Below are 23,998 nucleotides of genomic sequence, written 5' to 3' on the forward strand. Positions count from 1 at the left end.
GAGCAGCGCCCCCAGCCAGAATCTCTGCCTCAGCATCTCAGGTCGTTGTGACCTCTCCTCAGGATGTTTGGTGCAGATAACTGCTCAGATTTATCAGAGCCGGCACAGGCAGCACAGCACGATGATGTCGCGGACGCAGCTGCAGATCCTCCGCAGTCCCGTTAGGGCCACCGCTATTGAGCCACGTGGCACCCCCTCCCCGACAACCTTGGCGCACCACTCCTGGCCACGTCCTTCTCCTTTCAGGCCAGTCGATGCACGCCTCAGCTCATAGTAGGAGCATGGATCTTTGGGCACAAGCAAGGACTAACTATATGATGAATCGATCATTGTTGCCGGTAATGCGCATTTTGAATCCAAGGCTCATATGATGGACCAGTGCTCAATTTCCCAAGTAAGTAACTAAACACGGTCTCATAACCCCAAGTAAGTAACTAAACACGGTCTCATAACCCAGTGTCTTATGCACTTTTCTAGCAGGTATGTCAAGGAAAAATTTCTATTTCCATTCGGTGAAGTAACAAAACATAATAGTCCCCTGTTCCAATTTGCTTATCAAATTATAAGGATTTTGCATGTATCAATAAGACACCATAAGAAAAATTACAGTGGTTATATTCCACTTTAGTGTGGTTTTTCAATTGCACATTGAAATCCTACACTTTGATTGTAATTGGTCTTTTTTATGAACTAAGAAAATGCGGTGAAGAAATAAATACTGGTAACCTTTACAAATCCTTCCTCTTCTTCCTTATGGTTCCACGATGATGTATATCATACAGGTAGAACCAAGTATTGAACAAATGCATCTTGGGAGCATAACAATTCATTGGCTGGTATAACATATTCTACTTTTCACTCTTAAAATTTATAGAAATTAGATTATCAACCGACAGATGAGCAATTGTCCATAGATTTGGTGGCAGGTTCAAAGTAGAAGGAGTATTTATACTTATCGACAGGATCCATGGATAAGGGGCCATATGTGCTAAGATGCACTTGAAAACGAGGATGCTCACTATGCAAACCAGTTCGTAATTTGAAAAGTGACCTAAGAGATCGCAGTGCAAATTGCACATTCAAAGGAGGTTGCAAAACAAACTGCCTAATGATTATTATTTAGGAGAGTCACAATTTCACCCCTCTGAAAATGGCTGTGAATGGATAGATTGTGGACTGTAATGGGCAGAAGACCATCTTCCATTTACTTGCGCTCCAAAAGGGACTTAAAAAAAAAAGTAGTGCCATTTAAATGGAAATAAGATGCTTTCAACAAAATGTTTCCTATTTTGGAAAGCATTGGCAGAAGTTGCTCCCTCTCTAATCGGACTGATATGATCAGTGTCCACCACATTTGAGGTTTTGGTGACATTTTCAAATTGCAATTGCAGTAGTAAACTATTGAGACATGCCACTCGGAATTTCAGTTTAGGGAAAGGCCATGTCCTGGTTCCTTACAACGTGATTATTTGTAACGATTAGCAAAACCCCTTTGGCAAGTCATAAATGAAGTACAATACATGGCTGTACACTATTTTGCAACCATCTATGATTATGTACATTACAGCATTTTCAACTACAAACTGGTTGAGCACATAGGGCGAAGGTTTTATGGAAGGTAATTATGTGAAAATTGCATAGAAAACTGTGGAAGCCTAGATCTCCCATTTTAGAACACACCCCCACAATATGGGAGTTATTAATTGAAAGAGGATTTTGAGGGAGTTCCTAAATGTAAGTTTCATCTTGGTCTGGTGACTTTTATTCAGGATATTAGTAGTTGATGGATGCCGATAGGTCTCCCCTACTCTAACATTTCTGTCACTGGGTGTGAAGGGGAGGCCTAATGTGTGTCAAAAATGTATGAAATAGTAAACATTGATCTCACAAAGGAACCGTGGGGCAACAATGATGCCTTTGGATAAACTCCCTAGAGTGTGATGGATGACATTAACTATAGTAAGGTAAGCTAACTCTTAATTCTTTAATTGAACACACATATTAGTAGAAGGACAATTTCTTATTTTCAGGTTAGGTATCCTCTATTACCCTGTGTGACTCAGTGTCTGGCACTCCTTGGAGCGGTTGAAAGATTCTTATAGGATGCTAAGGCCCTTGAATGAGAAAAAGGGATAGGCAATTTAGGCTCAAATGTAGTCATAATTATATCAACTGGTTGCAATAATATACCTGGCACACATTCCTCTACGTAGTCAATATAGAGCACAGTGCACCCTCAATTGTATCTGTACAAGATTTGAGGGAAGAAGTTTCCCCTGCCAATTCTTGGCAGGCACAGAGTTGTGTATCAGATGGTTCTAGCTTGCCAGTTGAGAAACTCCCTCTGTCTTCCCCTCTCTGGGGCAACTGCCCCAGAACCACATATGTGATGCTGAGGTTGATAGTGAATCCATGGACGGAATTGCTCAAGTTAATAGTAGGACCTGAATCCTTTGCCAACTTCATATTGGAGACACTTGATCAAAACACACATGAGACTAAACTGCAACAAAGGAAAGTGTGGTTTGTGCTTTACTATGCTGGCTTATTTCAGCTGTCTTGGCAGTAAATGTCAGAGATTTTTGTGGGACTGCCTCATCTAGCAAGTTCCATTTTAACGTTGACAAGACACTTTTTGAGGGATTTAGCTCCAAAATGTAACATTGATCATTAAAAGGTCCACTTCGCAAAGTAACCTATTATCTAAGACATATTATTAATGTTTTTGACAGTGGCCAACTTTGACACCACCAGGGAGGACAGCAAAACTTTGGCTTTGTGTTGAGTCATTATTGTTTCTAAAATGGTCACAAATGTATTAAGTGTGCTTACAAAGGAAAAAATGGTAAAAAAGCCCACAAACCAGAATGACATGTTAAAATGGTAAATAACTCATGAACATGAGCTCTGGAACTGCCAGGCCTACTTTGGACTCTGATGGTAAAGTTGGGCAGAGCCTATTGAGCATCTGCACTAGGCATGGTTATAACTCCTTTATGAAGAAAGCTCTGACTCTGGTTGGAATCAAGAGCAGACTCAAATGGGCTGTGACTGTCCTCAAGGCATCCTGGCCCGAAAGCTTTGCCACATGCAGGCATCAGAGAAAGAGGAAGTTATTGAATGGTTCACCTGCAGATCACCATTAAAACGTGTTTGTGCCCAATAGCCTGTCTATGAGAATGTAACGCATAAATCATATGTGGGATTGTCTCTAGAGACACAAGGTAGATAATTAATCCTCCCAATGTTTCTCTTTTGTCTATGCATTTCTTAAACATTTTCATACAAAGCTGAATACTTCTGTGATTTTTTGGTTTTAATTCTCTTATATAGCCATTCAAGAGCTAATTCCCAATGACAATGAAGCTGCAGTTATAATTAATTTAGACTTTCAAGGATGGAGTAATGTCCATCGGGATGGGGGAATAGATTACATCTGCCATTCCTATGGTAATCCAGCCATTAAATTTAGAGATGCCCTCCAGCCCAGGGGTCGGTTAAGTGACACAATGGGGCATATTACCAACCAATAGAGATAATTTTTGTCTCTAACTTGTTTAGAAACAAAAATTATCGCCGCATATCGGCGATTTTTATCGCAGATAAACCTTGCTATTAGCAAGGTTTATCGCAAAGGCGATAAAAAACGGCCGCAATGCATGAATATCGCTGAAAAGTCAGCGATATTCATGCATTATCGAGCAAATGCTCTTAGCCATGTTATCCACCTCCCATTGGTTAACATGGCTAAGAACTGCTCAGGGCAGGTGTTAGCTTTTGGAGATATTCGCGCTTAGCGCGAATATCTCCAAAAGTTGGTAATAGGAGATAGCGATGTTAGCGACTGTTTCCAGTCGCTAACATCTTGGCACGCCCACTTTGCATGTCATTAGTGATAAATATCACTGACATGCAAAGCGGGGCCCAAGATGGTCGCTATCTCCTATTAGCTGTCGCTAACTGGTGTTAGCGACAGCTTGGTAATAGGGAGATAATTTTATCTCCGCTTTCTTGGCTTTTAAAGCCAAAAAAGCGGAGATAAACCCCCTTGATAATATGCCCCAATATTTCTCGAAACGATAATATCGTAAATGTAATATCGAGAACAAAAAAATCAACTCCATTTACATAACTAAAAAATCACTAATATGGAGCACACAAATATTGTTAAAAAAATATTGCTTTTTACATATATCAATAACAAAAATATCGTAACCACAAATATCATTACTATAAATAAACATATCCAATTTCAAACGTGTTGAGTACCACAATATTGACTACAAATGTATTGTCAACATAACTAATAAATGCAATATAAAAACACCAAAAAGCCAGTTTTCACATAAACCAATCCATTCAAATAAACCTGAAACTTACAATAAACATCTTTAATTAATTTAAAATATGGCATCACCCAAAAATAAAACATTCACCCATAAAAATAGTATGCCTATAAAATGTACGATAAATGCATCTAAAATATTATTTACTGAAAATATTTAAATACAAATTACAATGTAAAATATATCAAAACAAATAAATTCATAGCTAAATACAATTATATATAGTATTGCTAGAAGAAAACCTAAAGTAACGTTTACCAAACAAACATCAAACTGATCAAAAAAATTGAAATGCCACTAAACCAACTAACAAAATCACGCTATAAAAAAACTTAAACCAAATATATACTAAAAATACTCAAACAACTAAACAAACACTGTAAAAAGGCACTCTAATTAAAGTAAATAATTACTCAAACAACGACAAACACTGCAAGAGGGAACTGGCGGATTTTCACTACAAAAGCTTATACATCCACATATACAGCTTTACAACTACATATTCAAGTATGTAATACTTATATTGAAACTAAAACTTAAAAATGATCCTAAATTTTGAAAATGATTAGTTAACATGTAAATAGTAACACAGCCTTTAATTTATAGCATTTTAGACAGACTAACTGAAATAAAGAAATACAACTTGCAGCCCAACAAACTGCTAGAAAACCTCATCGACAACAACACACCAAAAATATAAAATATAGTAAGTATCTATAATTAATAAATTAGAAACTCGCACAAACAGTGACCAAAACAGACATAACTCCTAAAATCTTGACAAACACGAACAAAATGTCAAATTAAATTAATCTAACTTTATTTCCACTTTCAAAAGAAAATGAGCATCTGCTCCACATTTAAACAAGCTGAAAGGAAAAGCTGCAAAACCATGTAAAACACCTCAAAAAACATACAAGTAAGTCAAAAGAAAGAAAAGCAACTGCATTTATACATATACAAATAACGAACATGCAAAATGAAAATTTAATATATATTTATATAATCAAACTGCTTAAAGATATAATGACAGATGGTGCAAAATGAATCACTGCACAAAATGGAAAACAGTTATTAAGTCAATGGGCAACACCTATAGCCAAGAAAGTGCATGGACAGAAACTATAAACTAAAAATGTACTATTATTCTAATGTATGCTATGGAAGTGCAACGTCAAAATAACTATTCTAGTTAATGTAAAAGATCATAACTACCTCCCAAAAGTTACAGAGATAGAAGTTAGAGAAATTTTACAATAGATAGGAGAGGCAAGTACTAGTTCTCAGGAACCCAGAGCCCAAATCCTTAACAACATACTACCCAAAGTCCCTGAAAATATAACAGGCCAACTACCATCTATCGCCACTTTAAAAAATCTAATTACACATGCTAAAAAAACACCAATGATACCCCACCTGCTTCTAGAAGATGCAAGGTCCTAGACATACCAGAGCATTTAACAATAACAAATAAAGATTAACCCTTCCTCCTACATGGGCATAAAGATCAAAATAATGAAAAACTAATCCTAATCTTCTCCACTGCAAACAACTTAATGAACCTTACCTAGTGTAAAACCTGAACGATGGATGCGACATTGAAAATGTGTCCCAAAACATTCACTCAAATATACACCATGCATGGTGAATTTCAAAACACTTATATCCGTTTCATATATGACCTACTCTCTAATAAAGAATACAGTGCACTCCTTGAACTCCTAAACTATATAAAACAACAAACAAATAACAACTATCCCAAAAAATAATCATAGACATCGAACAAGCTATGATTCAAACAATCCTAAAAATATATCCCCACACAGCCATATAAGGCTTTTATTATCACTTTAATCAAGTATATGCGACACCTCCAAAAATCTATACTAAAGGGCTGATTCCGAGATCGGCGGTCCAACCGATGGACTGCTGCTGCGTCGTTCAGGTGAATGTTGCCAAGCCTACAGTATCCTGACATCCATATTTTTACACTACCAGTGGGCTGGCAGTATGCCGTTGGCAGTGGAACTGCAGCAGCATGCTTTGGCTCATAAAGAGAGTGTGAAGCACATGCTGTTGCACTGCAACACCACATACACTTCGGGTGCACTGTGTACCATGCACCATGGTGTGTATGGCACACAGTGCATGCACAGCAGTGCAAGCATGTTGTGCCCACATGCACAGTCCCCACTTTATGAAATTACCCTGGGGCCTTGTTTGTGGCCCCTTCAATGTCTTTCCGTTGATCTTCTCTTAGTGGGGTCCCGCCATGAAACAGAGGAAAGGCAAGTTGTAATTGCGATGGCGGTGCCTGCATTGGCACTGCCTCTAGAGGCCGGCGCTGTTCTGACTGCTGTGGGATCCAAGATTCTGGCAGTTGCAGTGGTTTTCTGGGGGTCTGACCACCCTACCCGTAATCCAGGGAGTCGGACCGCCAACAAATGTACAGCGGTCTCAACACCGCCATACCCATAATCAGACTCTCAGTGTAGAATACTTAACTAACAGCCACTTCGCCTTTGAGGTCAAAAAAATTACAGCAGTAGCCTACGTCCCTGTCAGAGAGGTAGTCAATCACTATAATATTCTAATAGAAATCCCTTCCTATCAACAAAATGTTTGTTTTTTTTACAAATTTTTAAACATACAGAACAATTTCATTTGAAAAAATTATTGAATTTCACTGAAAATGTTAAATATAAACAAATCTAATATATATAAATAAAAATGTAAATGTTTATTTCTTCAAAATTGCAAATCCTCGAAAGTTCTTCACCGATTGCTTTGAAATGTTGACACAACGTTGGATTCGTATAGGGGGGTGTTTTTATATACACAACTTTGGATTCCAATACGTGCGTGTCGAATACGGGCGTGTTTTTAATCGAAAGCCCGAACAGACACATAAAAATGTCAATGTTCCTTTGTTCAAAATCTTAAATCTCCGAAAGTTCTTCACCGATTGATTTTAAATGTTGACACAACCCTGGATTCGATTAATCGTGTGTTTATATACACACAACATGGGATTAGAATATGCGTGTGTCCAATACATGCATGTTTTTAATCGGAAAGCCGAACAGATCCTATCGATTTGGTTACTGCGCAAAAACTACAAGGAACGCATAGAGACAATAGTCTACATATATTCGGATGGACAGTTGGTGTCAGTATGGCAGACCGGTAAGTGGGTGGAGGGAGGAGTTGGTTCACTTTGCAACATTAGCGCGTGTTTATATATACACAGCGTTGGATTCGAATACGCGCGTGTCCAATACGCGCGTGTTTTTAATCGAAAGGCCGAACAGACCCTATCGATTTGGTTGCTGAGCAACAATTACAAGGGACGTATAGAGACAATAGTCTACACATATTAGGATGGACAGTTGGTGTCAGGATGGCAGACCGGGAAGTGGGTGGAGGGAGGGGGGATGAGTTGGTCCACTTCGTAAAATTAAAAAAGGACGCATAGAGACAATAGTCTACATATATTAGGATGAACATTTGGTGTCAGGATGGCAGACGGGGAAGTGGGTGGGGGGAGCGGGGAGGAGTTGGTTCACTTTGCAACATTAGCGCGTATTTATATATACACAACGTGACAATAGTCACATAAACATATTGTGTGCACACAAGCATTGTGAAATTAAACATATTAGAAACGTACGCTTACTCTTTTCTTTGTCTTCCATTTAACCAGACTGAGCCACAGCAACGCATGGCAGGGTACAGCTAGTATTGTATAAAATTGCCTACATTATTTTTACTAATTTAAAATATTTAATATTTTATTTAAAAAAACATTTTAAAATACCGTATTTCACAGTAATTTGTTTTACAAAAAAATTGAATACAAAATAATTTTAAATTAATGAAACAATTTATATAACAAAATTAAGTAACTTAGAATGAAAAATTAGAATACCAATTTGTTTTTAAAATCTCCTCACCCTAATCCCCATTAAGCCAATATCTTGCCACTAAAAAAATCTATGCTTAAAAAACATTAAAACAATTAAAAATGTAAATGATTTAATAAACAAAACAACATCCTAAAATTAAAACATTAAAAATATGTAAACACATAGCATAAAAAATATATTACATATATTTTACTCTAAAAAACGATATTATGTCCAACGACATTTACTATACCAATATTTAATACAACACTTAAAACAATATTGTTGACATCAATATCCCTGTCTGCAATATATATGAAATCTCGATATTCTTTACATGATATTTATGCAATACGATATTTTTTCTCCAATATTTTGTCCAAATTCACAGTGGTCATCTCTGTACCTTGTAAGAAATTGCTATCACAGTGATTTTCATCAAGGTACACAAAAGTTAGTGGGTAGTTGCCATGTGCTTTGACGGACATTTATCAAACTTTTAAACTTGTTGGCCTGGGGTCATTACTGTTTTTTTCTGCAGCCCACTGCCAGGTTTAACTGGCTGGGAGGTCAGAAAAAGGGCATTGCACCATCCACCTAAAATAAGGCTGGCATTGTAATGCTCTCCCTCCGACTGTCAGTGGAAGCTTTACATTGTTGTAGTCCATAGCGTCTTCGTCAACGGAAAACTTACCGTTTGGCGGTCTCTCAATGAGTTGCTGGAACAAGAGTTTGGCAGACAGGGTACTCTGTTAGTCACTACAGTCTTTTTTTGTAATATTCTTTATTACAAATTTTCTTAAATACATATCACAGTCCAGAAAGGTTACATTTCCCTGTCATCCCAGCTCCTCCACATTTGATCCAATCGTCAGATATGTTACCTCTTTTAAAAGGTATACCATAGGTGAAAAATAAAAATAAAAAAAGAAGAAAGATGAGAAAAAAAAGAAGGAAAATAGGTACAACAAAGAGAGAAAAAAGACAGAGAAAAAAACCTAGGCACATAAATAGCCCTATGTATGCAGGATCAAATTCAAGGCTTTACAATTTCCCCCCTTGCTTATGATCAAACACACTCTCCAATCCCCCTGCTCTCTTAGTCCTGAGGACACCCTCCTGCCCTAATTCAGTAAATCCCTACTCTTCAAACCTTTTGATCCACCGGCTGATTGAATCCCAAATTTCCAAGCCCCTTTTCTGAGCGCTATGTCCCCTCCGTTCATATGCCTCTATTGTTGCCCAGATGGTAGTTCAGGGTCCAGCCAGTATGTGGCCAAACAGAGTCTTAGCAGAGTCATAGTAATAAATAAGAATGTCAGGGCACGCCATAAGACTTCCAGATTGCTCACCCCTAAGACCATTACCTGGGAAGATAGAACTACGCGGAATTCCAACAGTGCTTCCAGCAGCTTACCAACATCTCTTTTCAGAATACCGAGCTTTGGGCAATTCGCAAGCATGTGAGCAAGATCAGCAGCAAAGCAGCCACATCGGGAACACGGTATACCAACAGATACACCCCACTTAAAGATCTTAACTGGGTTGATATAGAGGTTAAACCAGGTTTTATAACACTGCATCTGTAAATTGGCAGCAATAAATGATGTCTGAGCTAAAGATAGAGAGTCTTCGCATTCCCCAGTCTCAACTTGCAAAAGTTCTGACCAGCAAGCCATATGCTTAGTGAGATTATCCACCATTTCTTTATTTAATAATTTATATAGAGTAGCTAATGAAGGTGGAGATTGCAGCACTATGTCAACTAGTGCCACCCGAGAGAAACCAGACCTTCCTCCTGACCTTTCAACTAAAGAATCTCTTACATGTAAATACAGCCCTGGTGGAGTGGGCGCTCCTCTGAACACTCGTTGTGGGGGGAAGAATACTCGTTTTGGGGGGAGAATCACCCCTACCTGCTCACTCCTGCTCACTGCTCCCCACAGGACATTTTGGGATTCTCGGTGTTTCCCCCCGCTGCCGCTGAACTACAGGATAGCGGCCGCCGTGGGGTGGGGAAACTACATCCCCCAGACTCCTCTGCTGCTACTTCCGCGCCCGGAGGGGATAGAAAATGGAGGACAGCCCTCGTGTCGCCGGCTCGCGCGCAGGATAAGCCCGGGCAAAGGGCGGGCCCTCTGTGGCCCTCAGAGGCCTGAGGAGGATGGGATGGGCCACGCCCCTTGCCCCTCCAAGAGGAGGTAAATCTACCGAATGACTTTTATGTACTGGACAGTAGTATTTGCTTAATAAACTCTCAATAATTTGATCACATCCAAGCCATACCATGACCCGCAATGGGGTTGCCACTAAAATAGCCCTTTGGTCGGATTCTCGCCCCAGGATGCAAGACAAGCACATAAATAGTGCATTCTTATCTACGCGTACAAATGTTGATAAAAATATTTCTATCCAGCTCATAGACAGCACAACTAGTAACCAATCCCATTCACATATAACCAGTGCAGCGTGTAGCCTCTCACTGTTGGAGGAATTAAATAGTCTGTATAAGACCAGGTATGCCCCAGTAGGATTACCCTCCCCGATAAATAACATTATCCCGTTAGCTCCTAATGAGAGTGTGCTGGAACCTTTTTCCATTTTCACTAAAGCCAATACCCAAAGTATAGTACCCGTTCGGGCTACATCTGCCAAAAGGAAGCATGACGGGGATAAATATAATGGGAGCCAATCTAAATTACAAAAACTACAAAATGGGTCCCAAAGTCCCACTTTGCCCCCTATCAATTACCCCCCAACTCCAGAGGCGGATGAAAAATTAGACGACCTAGCACCCTCTTCCCAGATGGCTTTATTGTCCATGATCGAACAACTGATCAAATCTATTATACACCCCCTGATTGGCAAGATTAACACCTTGGGGGATAGATTGACAGAGATTGAGGAAACAATCAAACTTAATTTGTTACCTCCTACCCATGCTACAACATCTAATCATCCCTTGTCAACTGCTCGTCCTAATGTGCCTAAACTAACCACACAAAACAAAGTTGCCCAAACCCAAGAACTAGTTCCCACCTCTTTGCCCTCAAATATTTCTAAAGCCCCTCTTAAACCCACTACAGCACACAATATTGTTCCCAGAGTAGAGCGCAACAGGGTTTCTCGAATTCAACTACCTCCAGAGGCCGCTCCATTCGTGTGCGTCCTCTCGGGAGTCCCGCAACTCAAACAGGGAAAATCAGAGAGACAACATGACTTGTTAAATAAGGTCAAGTTTTGGCTATCAAAAAATAGACCCCTGCCCCATGATCTTGACGGCAGGATTATGAGTGTGAGGAGAGTGGGCTGGCTAGGTCCCCTCCCAAAAGACATCACTGGTGACTTGGTACTAATAAGATTTAGGAGTAGACAAATTGTTCCATACCTCCAAACTTGTCCACCCAAAGAAGGTGATGGCCCCATATCTACCTGGGATCTACACGATTTCTACCCAAATACCTCATATATCTCTGCTCCCAGACTAACGGTTGAGGATAATACCAGGCTGGGTAGAGGAGTTTGCTTACCGTACTGCTGTAGTATCCCTGTGCTTAGCAGATTTGATTTACCGCATAATAGTCTTAAGCACTGCAACCCCTATCGGCTTTCATTCTGATGTGATGGAAGACCTGTTAATACGCGTCCTGTAAAGTATGTTGTTACCAAGATAGTTATATTCACAGGGATGCAAATGTTTTTAATTTTTAATCCGTAGATAATTTGTGCCTTCATATGTATGTTCTATTTAATCATGATTGTATTTTAACTTTATGCTTTTATGATTTTAAACAAAAATCGAATAAAGCAACTTGAGTATCAAATACTTAAAGAATTGGGTATTCCCGATCCCGGACTTATCCTTAATTGTATTGAATGATAAAATCCCTACTTCGTCTACAAGGCCCCCAATATTCCTCAACCCCATCTGGTCCCAATATTTCATATATCCCTCTTTAAAGATGTCTGGGAGTAAATCATTGTCATACATAGGGGTGTAACTATTCACCCGGCCTAGTTCAAGTTGTTTCTGGACAGTTGTCCATACCTTAAATGCACCCATCAAGATTTTGAATCTGACCCTTTTAAAATAGCTAAATTCTATATGGCGCAGAAGACATCCTATAGCTTCCATATCCAGTACTAATTCATAAATAGAAATTGCGGGCTCCCCCTCTAAACCAACTCTGTCCCTTGTTAATAGATCTGCCATCTGTTACAGCATTGATGGCCAATAGTACAATTGAAAGTTGGGAACGACCCACCCACCTCGGCCTCTCGGAAGAGTCAACATTTTCAAAGCCCTCTGGGGGTGTTGACCAGCCCATAACAATCGAGACATCATCTGGTTTAAAGATTTAAACTAAAAATGTTCTACCTCTAAAGGGATGGCCTTAAAAAAATACAACTTTTAGGAAGAAATATCATTTTGATTGCATTGCTTCTCCCAATCAATGTAAGCTTCAAGTTGCTTATTCAAGCAAAGTCGGCTTTAAACTTCCGCAGTAATGGGCCCAGGTTTATATGTACAATTTTCTCCACATCCGCCGTGATATCTACCCCAAGGTACATTGCATTCAAAGCTTCCCGATAGTCGTTGAGCTGCGCCGTACTATTCATCACAATTTGGGTTTTACTTTGGTTGAGTTGATACTCTGAGATATGCCCAAAGCAGGTGGCTTCCCTTTCAATTTCCACAAGGTCATCCGCAGGGTTGGGAGAGGTGATCGCAAGGTCGTCAGCATATGTTAAAATCTTCATATCCTTGCCCTTATTATGCATAGATAATATCCCATTATTCCTCTTGATCTTCCTGATTAAACGGTCAATGCACAGGGCAACCAACAAGGGAGAGCAAGGGCATCCTTGTCGTGTTCCCTGATGGATCGTGATTGGGTCGGACATACCTCCCATTGATACAACCTTAGTGACTGGATTATGATACACCGTCTGGATAACCTTAATAAAGCCCCTTCCCAAGCCATTCCTATCTGGTATAGCCCATAAAAAAGGCCAGGAGACCCTATTGAAGGCTTTCTCTGCATCCAGCAGAATTAACGTCATAGGGTCTCTGGCATTCTTTGAGGCATTAAATAATGCAATCTTCCGCCGGATATGGTCGGCCATACTGCGACCGGGGATGAAGCCGTGCTGAACGGGCGAGACCAATCTCTTAATCACCCTTCCCAGTCGGCTGGCTAGAATTTTGGTGTCGATCTTAATATCGCTCTTGATCAACGTAATTGAACAATAGGATCCCAGCTCATTGATGGGTTTAGCGTTCTTTGGAAATACCACTATATTGTCTAACCTCCATGAGTCAGGGGCCAAGCCCCCCGATTGAGGGCTAAAAAATAGCTCCTTCATAAACTCATACAGCCAGGGGGAATTTTTTAAATATAATTCTCCTGGGATTGAGTCAGTTCCAACTGATTTCCCTGACGGGAATGATTTAATTGCCCCCTTTACTTCATTTTCAGCGCCTAGAAGCTCTTTCTCCTCCGAAGATAACAGGCTGGCCCATTAGATATTCCTCTAGTTCTTTGTCCTCATAGAGGGTGTCCTCCATGCAATGTTCCCTCTATTTTTTTTCCTCTGTGTGCGGCAATTTAGGGTCTCTGTGCGCTGCAGCCATAGCTATGTGCGCCAGAAACCAGACCGCGCGTGTGTGCAGCGCCAAATATCCCCCAAACTTTTGTTAAAAAAACTGAAAATACCGGGCTTTTACACACACACGGCGCCACATTAAGGGTCTTAAGGCAGATTTGCAATTTGGATACACAGAGGCTTATGCTTGTTTAAATCTGCTGAGTAACGTTAACCATGGTTATAGAATGAGGCTATGTCATCTAGAAGTGCGTTCATACTTTGGTTTTCTTTCGAGGCAGCTATCATTTTGCCCGGCTGTTGCTCAGCTGCTTTTATACGTCGGTGTGGTTATGTCTTTCTGGGTCCCTTGATTTCTGGCCGTGCACCGGCGCTGAAATGTTGCTCATGCACATTCGGTATAGCTGCGGTTTCTCTCCTTTGAAACAACAGCTGTCGCCACAGCAGGGATGAGAAATCCCAGCCTGTGGTTGGCTAGGGCGGTGGGTGGCGCATGAAGTGAAGGCCGAGAGAGAGGAGTTACAGTGTCACTGGTCCGAGCACAAGGAGCTGGTGTTGGTGGATATCTATGGTCTGCCAGCTGCTGTGAGGCATACTGTGGGAGGGGTGGCACCATGCCACCAGAGCTCAGCTACTACCGACAACGGCACAGTTCCTCTTCGTCCCACCTTCACCCTCCACCCTGGTTCTCTTTTTGGTACTTATTCCCTAATCGGCCTGCCTCCGCCCTGTCTTCTGTCTCATTGTCACCTGTCCCACAGTTCTCTCTGATGCCCAACCTCTTCTGGTGTGCTAATAATAATAGCAGGAACAATAATGTGCTTTTGTATGGCCCTTTATATACCACGCCTCATTTATAAGGACTGGAATAGCAAGCAATATTATGCAATCATATAAACTCCAAATGGACTTGGAAGAGGGCAGTGAGCATTTTATTAACTTCCGGGTGATGCATGGCTACATTGTTCCAGGCCCTCCGTGCCCCATCATCACAGCTATTCCAAGATATCAGCATACTCTTTCTTTCACATAAAGAAAACTCTGACATTCTAAAAGTATTACTTCTTGTATGTGTGCAAATTTCTGAATATTAAAACAGATATTATATACAGTATTTTATATCGGAGAGATCCCCCTGGGGCCACATTCTGAAACATTTTCAGGCCCACAGGAGTACAGGGGCCGCATTGACTCCCGCAAGACTCCAGCAGGATGGGAAAAACATTATAAAACAAGAATTTGCATTGCAATAGGTCACACATTTACGACGAGTTTGAGCTACTGGTATTGTAAATGACAATGCCTTTTATTATGTGCTGACTTTAAAAAAGTAAATAAAAGGCATTGTCATTTTACAATGCTCATAGCTGAAACTCTCGGATATACGAGACCTATTGCATTGCAAATGCTTTATTAATCTGCTTGACCCACACAAAATAAAGGACTCACGAGCCACAATTTGGAGGGAGAAGTCAGCAAGGAGACACCAGAGCCCTCTTTCGCCCTGTAACAAAGTGCCTAGTCCTGGAGCAAGTACGGGGGGAGAAGAGACCGAACTATAGAGAGTGGGGCAAACCTACAAATGGAATGGAGCATGGTTTTCCGTCTTGTCCTCAAAGTTAATTTCTTGATGTCGCTCGCTGTCACCAACTATTCTTCAGAATCTCTATATTCCTTTGAAGGACATGTCAATTCCTATCCTCTCGATTCTCTTGATCCTTCACTTTTTATCTAATTTCTTCCTCAGGCCTTCATACTACTCCTAATATTTTCGAATCTCTTCCTTTCTATTTCTCATCTCTGTCTTCTTAACACGTTTCTCATTACATCTCGTCTCTATATGTATCCCTCTCTCATGTTTACACTTGTGCCTTTATTCCCCACTCCTCTCTCTTGCAGTCTTAATGTTTGGCTATCCCTCCGTCCATGAGCTCTAATGTAACTTCAGGGCTTTTAATCAGATACATTTTCCTCATAGTCACACGCATTTCCACTTTATAAATCTATTAATGTACTGATGCTCATGGACTGTATGGAGCACACATGCATGTTTAGCTGATGCCTCGCATTTTCATTTATATAACCCAATCCTGGAGGCATTATCCAACCATATGACCATCTGCAACATCTGCATTATAAGACACAAGGGATTGCAAAAGCACTTGTGCCTTCCTTCGCTGCCTTCGATTTGGGGTACTTGCGGCCTGTGGACCCAGACTTCCTTGGGCAAGAGCAAGCGAGCAGAGCACCGCCGAGGGCCACCAGCAACGACCCTGCCCAGCCAATGAAGATTGCAGATCCAAACTCATATTTGGTGTTGACCGGGGTGAAGGAGTTGTAGTCCTGCACAATCGTGTTGCCGTACCATGAACATGCAACCAGAGCAGCCAGACCTCCCAGCAGGAAGACGATGCCCCCGGTCATGGCGATGCGTGCCTTCTTCACCTTATCGTCTTCACCACACTTGGTACATTTCATGCTCACAGCGGACACCACAATGAAACCACCATCAGCGCTCGCGTGGCCTGTAGAGAACCGGACAGCGCCAGGATGCTGTCTTACACCTTGCACTGCATCTGGCCCGTGCTCTGGATGGCGCAGCTCATCCACAGCCCCTGGTTGACGGCGATGGTCGTGATGATGCTGTCCCCGGTGTAGGAGCTCATCTGCCACTGGGGCAGGATGGTGGGCACGATCAGCCCAATCCAGCCCAGCTGCGCCAGTACGAAGCCCATCATCTGCAGTCCCGAGTTCGCCATGATTGATCCTGGCCTCTGCAGCACCTCCCCTCCAGTCCTGTCAAGTATCACGCATCAGGCGTGACGCTAACGCATTTCAGTGTGGTGTTACCGCATGACCGCACTGAAATGCATTGTCACGCATTTTTTGCCACTCTGCTGACAGCACTGAAACAGCGCCTCTGACACCTCTGTGCCATGCGCCCGGCCCGGCTGCAGCAGACTTCACTTGCCAGGCTTGGACTGTAACACTAAAGAGTTAACAGATTGTGCGCTCACTCGTGCCCTGCTACAATGTTACAATCTGCCCGGCAGCTCTGTGGCACCGCGGGGTAGATAATGTAACCTCACGCCCTGGAACAGGAAACGAGGCGGGGCCCGGGTTGGGTTAAGACTAGACTGGACTTGATTTTGTAAGGGGCTGGCTATGCAGTAGGTGCCAAATTCAATCATGGCGTGGCCCGCAGCATCGCGCTGCCTGCTGCAGCTCACAAGGCATGCATGGGCCAAATTCAGCGTGCTGTCAGCTCCTCAGAACGGATCAACTAATAATTGCCATAGCCAGCCAAGGAAGACAGAGAGGAGTGAGTGACACAGGGTGCAGAGGCTGCCTGGACAGCCTTTCACTGGACGGCCCCGCCGAACTGCCCTATAGCCCTGATACGTACCACGGTCGTCGCCGGTAATGCTAATTTTGCCTATACAGTACTGGATTATAAACACCCAGGAGGAGCTGAAGGAGATCAAAATCTGCAGCGGCCTGGGGGAGCAGCTGAGTGCCCAGCTGGCTGAGGTAGATCATAAATGGGTGTCTGCATCATGTCCACGGCCGCTCACTTTTCTTCAGGCATTTGCCAGTTGTCTGGTGCTCATTGGATGCTGGGCAGGAGGTGTGTATTCAAGCTGGTGTGCTAATAAGAAAGATAACACGGGCATCTGGGTATTGCAAGGTGTCCTGCTAATTGCACAGTGTGTGATATGGCTTCTGTCTCAGTGATCGCGGCGTGGCTATGGCTACCTGTGAGTGGGGGAACTCACTGTCCATCCTTAAAAACACTGGAGGCGGGCTGGAGCCACCGGGAGGTAAACTCCTATTCCAGTGGCCCACAGTGGTTCATGCCCTGATCTTGCCAGTGCCTGCCGCCTCCTGGCTGGCCTTGGCAGAGTCTGTATCGCTGCCGCCAATGGCAATGGAGAGGCATAACCACCGCAATCGGACTCCCATCTGCAGCTGAAATATGTTAAATTTACCAGCCTGTGTCTCGCACCGCGCGATCAGGTGCTAGCTGGTAGTAATGCTCAGAAGGTGTAATAGGTGGCCAGACCGGCGCCGTGTGAGGTATCTAACTGCATGTTTCATGTTGTAGGGCCTCTCTGACATCGGTTCCCTCTTGGGCCGGGTCACTCACGTGATGTCAGAGAGAGGCCCAGACCCTATGTTTTCCTGATTTTATGGGAAGGAGGGGCCCACGACAAAGGCTGGCAATCTGTGTTTGGCAAAGGCTGGTAGCAAAAGCCTCCAAACAACGTACAACCGAAAAAACCAGCTCCTAGGCTAATGTACAGAGTCTTGATTTAATATATTGCAAATGAGGTTTCTGATATTGGTATGACTCCAAGTGTATGACTTGGACATGAGTAGCACGCAGTCTGTGTAAGTAGGCGCTTGGGTACCCCACATTGGGGGCTGAGGGGGACTAAGTGCTATACAAATACTACAGTGCAATGCGAAATCCCATATGCAAATAGCATAATTATTTTTAGAATTTAACATCTTCTGATTGCATGCTCTCAAAAGGCCTCCTCTGTATTCCTAAAACTATGCATCCCTATAGCTTTTACCGAGGGGCAGCGGTAGTACTAGTACGTCACGTCCTGCTGGCTGACACTGCCAGAGCGGGTAGTTTGGTTGCGAGGAACTTAGGCCATCCAGAATCATGCTGCAGCTCGGTCTAAAATGCTACTGTTTCCACATGACCAGCCATGCCGCCGGTGCTCTGCTCTATTTATGATCAGTGGCATTCAATTATAATTTCCGAGCCGGCCGAGGACAGCCAGCAACCTGGACCAAAGTCTAAGAACAGGGCAGATTTCCGCGGCCTGAGTACACAGCTGCATTGTTGCAGTGTGACTCGCTGACAGGCCAATCTGACTAAAGATCCGTAAGTAGACCATGTTTTACCAGTTGCCAGCCCTGAGTTTTTGTCATTGTTAACACAAATGTAGTGAGAGGTCAGGGTCTGGAATCTGAGGTCCTCGTGCTGGTGCTGGGTCCCTTACCATTATATTTGCCTGCAGTGTTTGCCCGGATCCAACAGCAACTCCAGAGCTGAGCCGGAGGTCACTGTCAGAAGCGCCTGTAGCTCAGTGTCAGGCTGCCTGCAGCAGCTGACGTGATCTGGTGCCTGCTGCTGGGCAGGTAGGGGCACCGCTCACCTATTGGGGTCCGCCACCTAGCTCGGGGTAATGATTTTTATTGGGATTGAGGCTCCTAAACTAGTCTTTACATAATGAAATACAGCCTGTTATCTGTGCGTGCCTCAGCCTCACTCTCCGTTGTAATTTCTAATATTTTAATGTTTCCCTTGTTTTCATTGCTTGATTTTCCTCACGATAAATTGTCACTCATAGTCCTTGAAATAGCACTCATAATTGCCCTGAAATTATGAAACTGTCACACATGGCAATCTTAAACCTTGGCAGCTATGCCCCTCTCGCTCCGGCCTCTCTTCCCCTGCTCGGATCCCCCGCCCTCTTCCTCTCCGAGCCTCTGTCCGACAGGCGCCTCCTCCCTTTCTCTTCAGCATCTGTATTCATATTAATTGCAGCGCATACGGGCTGCAATTAATATGAATACTACCTCAATGGCCCTCAATCAGGCCCGCATCTGTGCACTGTTCAGAAAAGAAAATCACAGTGTCAAACACCGCGTGTGCCAGTGGCGTCACCAGGCGCTTTACAAATGCGAAAAAAACAAAAAAAAACCAAATAAAGCACACGTCGTGTTTGAAACTCAGTTTTTCTTTTCTTAACAGTGCACCGCTGCGGGGCTGATTGAGGGCCATTGAGGTAGTATTCATATTAATTGCAGCCCGTGTGCGCTGCAATTAATATGAATACTAACTCAATGGCCCACAATCAGCCCCGCAGCGGTGCACAGGCAGGAAAGGAATAGAGCAAGTGCCAGGGCCATTTGCACTTGAACGCGAACAGAAAATGATGGGTTTTCGCGCCGCTCGCATGTTAAAAGCGGCGGCGCGAACAGTCTCAGAATGTGCGCGCTAAGTAATGGGCACTGCGCGCTTGGGGGTCCCTTCAATGCGCGCGAGCGCAGGCGCGCAGGTTATTGGGAACAGTGCCTCCATGTATAACTACTGGTAAAACCTGTGAAATGAGGAGCGCAAAGCCTTTGGTTCAGAGATTAGGCCAACAATAGGATCCCTAATTTCTGAGATAACCCCCTGAACAATCCTCTCCCTTGTTGTGCGTCAAGCTAGTAACTGTCCCAGCCTTTCATTGTTTTCATATACTTTTCTGCACCGGGCCATATATTTCCCAGCTGATTTTTTAGCCGAGAGATCAGTTATCGCTGATTTCCCCACTGCGACTCTTGATTTCGCTTTATCGAGGTCTCCTCCTGCTACAATTGTCTCAATCAGTTGATTTTCTCCTCAGCGAATTCCTCATACAAATCTTGTATAAGTATATTCTCCTTCCTCTGAGCTGCCCAGCCATATCTAGATGTCTCCACCCTTATCCCAGCTTTGAGGGTATCCCAAACTATATCGAGCCAGGCACTCCCTTTGTTCTCCGCTATAAAGCTAGGAATCCAGATCTTCATATGTTGGATATATCCTTCATCACAAATTAATGCCCTATCAAAGGACCAACGTGCCATCGAGGGGGATTAGCTTGTATAGCTACTTCCTAACCAGTGGATTGTGATCAGACATGACTCTAGGATATTTGTATATATGACAGATCTGTGCTATTACGGGGGAGATGTAAAAATAATCAAGCCTAGCATGAACTTGATGTGGGGCAGAGAATAAAGTATAGCCAGGGTCTCCTGGTTTTTGTGTAGCCCATACATCCGATAACAAATGCAACGCACATAAATGTGTTAAAGATTTAAAGACCTGGAGTTTGCAGGCTTGGTATGATATTTCCCCTAGCTTGCCCCCTTGAGATTTTATATTTATATTAAAATATCCACAAAATATTAGGGAGAGTGGCCACCCAACTAGCTTGGTGTTCAGCCACTCAAACCGAGCCGAATAATCCAGTATTGAGTCATACCCCAAGCACAAAGTGAACAAGCAATTATTCATACAGCATTAGTTAATAACCCATCTACTCTTTTTGTCTGAGCTTGACTGTGGGATCCTGGCTCTCCCCTTACGAACCATAATGGCCACCCCCGTGTTCGTGTCCCATGTGATGTGCTGTCAACTGGTTGATAGCCGGCCAGCCCTGCAACCTCCTGCCTGCTTGCCTCAACGTGTATCTCCTGGAGGCACACAATATCGGCCTTCAAATATTGGCTATCCTCATTAACTCTGGCTGTTTTCTGGCGGTTATTTGAACCGCAGATATTAATAGAGGCTATCCTTACCTTACCCATTCACCCAAGTGCTCAATTCCATTGTACCCATTCCCCACATTCAACATTGCCTTCACCCATAGAGAATTTTTTGGATCAAACCCACCCTTCCCATCCCCACCCCCCTTAACTGGGCAAAAGAGGTCCAAAGACCCTTACGATGCCTCCTTCATCCTGCTGTCACCCTTTGACGCCCCTCCCTTTCTACTTGAAAAGAAGAAAAATAGAAAACTTAAATGAAAATCGGAACCACGGGGAATTGGTAGAGATAGTGCAGCTTCCTACTAAACCTTAGTTCAGGGGAACTTTAGATTCTTTCTGTCCCAATCTCTATTTCCCCCCACCCAATATTTCCTGCAGATACTATTGAGCCTGGATTTCTGAGGAGAACACCCTGGGAGTCCCCTTATAGATACTCTTAAGGCGAGCACAGCTCATTAAATATGCTTCACATCCTAGTTTCTGGAAAGGAGTGATCAATTGTCAGAGCCGCCACCTTCTCTCCACTGTTGTATGGGAGAAGTCCAGCCAAACAAAGAAGGTATGTCCCTCAGCTGAGTGCCTAGTTTCGGGTCTGGCCTCATGAAAAAGTGCCTGCCTCGAAAGGAAGTTGCCAAAAAAAATCAGAAAGGCCCTGGGTTTCTCAGTTTGAAAACTCTGAACTTTTTTTACTTTAATATAAGTGGAAATTGGTGCACTCTCTGCACTTCTGAGTCCCAGTCCCAATGTGCCAGTTCCAGAAAGGCCCCCTTCAGCAGCCGTAAGACGAACCCTCAAATGTCTTTCCCTCCCACGTTTTCTGCTATGCCTAGCAGCCTTAGGTTGTTCCGTCTATGGCGGTTCTCAAAATCCTCCATCTTCCACATGACGTACGTCATTCTGGCCTCATGCGCGGTTGCTTGTTGTCCCATAGTCTCGGCCCCTGCCTCGAGTACCACTATCCGTTCTTCTGGCGCTGTAGTGGGTTCTGCGATCTCAGTGCATGCCTTATTCACTTTCCTTATGGCTTCTTTCAGTTTCTTCGTTGCCAAATGAGCCCTTTTATGTTCTTGCCACACTTCTACCTGCAACTGCTTAAGGGTAGAGTAAATCAGTCCCATTGAGGGGGAGGATTCGATGACAGCATTGGTTTCTGGGAATAACTTAACCGCTTCAAACTGAATCCCATCTTCTCCCAGCTCTTTAGCCTCTGGCCATAAGTGAGTAGCTGAGCAATCCCACTTCATCTGGCTAGATCTGCTATAGTCCGATTCCGAGCCCTTTACTTCAAGACTTCTCCCCCCAATGTTCTTCCTCTTTTTCAAAACAGATGCACAATTCTGCGTAGGTGGTTCAACCATGGAGCTGTCCCTGTCCCCTTCAGAATTATCCAGATCAGTGTTGCATATTTCTCTACCATTAGTAGTTTCTGAATCATCGGTGAGGGAGTAAAGCATATTCCCTTCCAGAGTTCCAAATGTTTTTGGATATATCGGTGCATTACTAAAATCCATTGAACCTTGTATTCCCCATATCTAGGTTCTCCCCATACCTCCCCGAAATCAGTTGCTCTGGCCGAAACTCATCTGCCCCCCTTTCAGCCCAGTCATCCTGCGGCAAACTCAAAGCATTTGTCTCGCTGTTAGCCCGCTTTGCATGCACTTCTGACTGTGTCTCTATACTCATGCTTTGCAGCAGAGTGTGGTCGCCAGTACAAGATTATTCTTTCTGCAGTTTGGCATTTGTCCCTTCTCTGTCAGTTGATTTCTTGGTGCCCTCTGGTCAGCATCCGGAAAACATCCCAGGGACCGTCGAGTGCTTTGGCTTTACCACTGTCTACCCGAGATGCTGCTCTCTAACTTTCAGTTTAGCGCTTATCTCCTCCTCCTTCATGCCACCCGTAGAGGGAGCAGCCTTCACTCTTACTGACAGCATTTTATGGTCAGGAAGCGGACCACATGATTCCCCGGCTGCTCCAGCTTCAATCCATTATTTGGGAAGTTTGGGTTGCTTGGGAGGCATACTGTGCTTTTGTACGTAGCACCCCCACTCATGCGACCACCGAGGAGTTCGGGAATGATGCGGGCCAGCAGGTACGTAATTTGCTGCATTCCAATAGAGACCCATCTCGTAGTGCAGACACAGAGTGCACCAATTCTGTTTTCTTGACTCATTCATGTAGTTTCCTTAAATCATATTTTAGCCTGAAGGGAGAGAGAGTGTCACCCAGAGCAGTCACACAGCCGCCATCTTGCCTCATAACAAAACAAAATGAAAAAACTTGAGTGAGTGTTAGTCACTCCAGTCTTGTTGCCATTTTGATTTTGCCTTTTCCCTAAACTTATTTTTTCCTGTTTTGTTTCTTTTGTTGTTTCCTCTCTTTTGAATGATCCTCAGGCATTCCTTTGTCCTTGTTTTACTTTGTTTAGTAATAGTTTTTCTTTATAGCATCAGCAATGCAAGCTGTCTTGCTCCTGCAAGAATACTGTCTCTGAACGTTTGACTTTCGATATTTTTAAGTGTTGTAGGTGTCTGATCATCTACTAGTGAGTGTGGTCAATTTCTGTGGGTTGACCCTTAAGTTCCTTTAGAGGAAAGACTCGATGAACAGTTAAACCAAGAGCCTTCATTGTTTATTTTCACAGTTTAGTGGAATTAGGAAAGAACACTCTGTTTATGAGAGTTTGATTTTAATCATCAGATCTGTGTAGGGAAACTAATAATAGGCGAGTAATAAAAAAATATATTGGAAATGTTCAAACATGTGGGACCAGTTTTTCTCCTCGAACAGCTAAAGGTAAAACTATTTCTGGGCAGTAA

At 43.1% G+C, this 23,998-nt stretch overlaps 1 protein-coding gene and 1 pseudogene across 1 annotated transcript in view; one reads left to right on the forward strand and one right to left on the reverse strand.

The window, feature by feature from the left end:
- RGS13 (regulator of G protein signaling 13) overlaps positions 1-23,998 on the forward strand; it is a 348,690-nt gene that overhangs the window by 22,473 nt on the left and 302,219 nt on the right. The gene's annotated exons all lie outside the window — the stretch shown is intronic.
- On the reverse strand, positions 15,992-16,617 carry LOC144764634 (claudin-7 pseudogene; annotated as a pseudogene).

This window comes from Lissotriton helveticus, chromosome 1_1 (genome assembly GCF_964261635.1).
Source record: "Lissotriton helveticus chromosome 1_1, aLisHel1.1, whole genome shotgun sequence".
Classification (NCBI taxonomy): domain Eukaryota; kingdom Metazoa; phylum Chordata; class Amphibia; order Caudata; family Salamandridae; genus Lissotriton; species Lissotriton helveticus.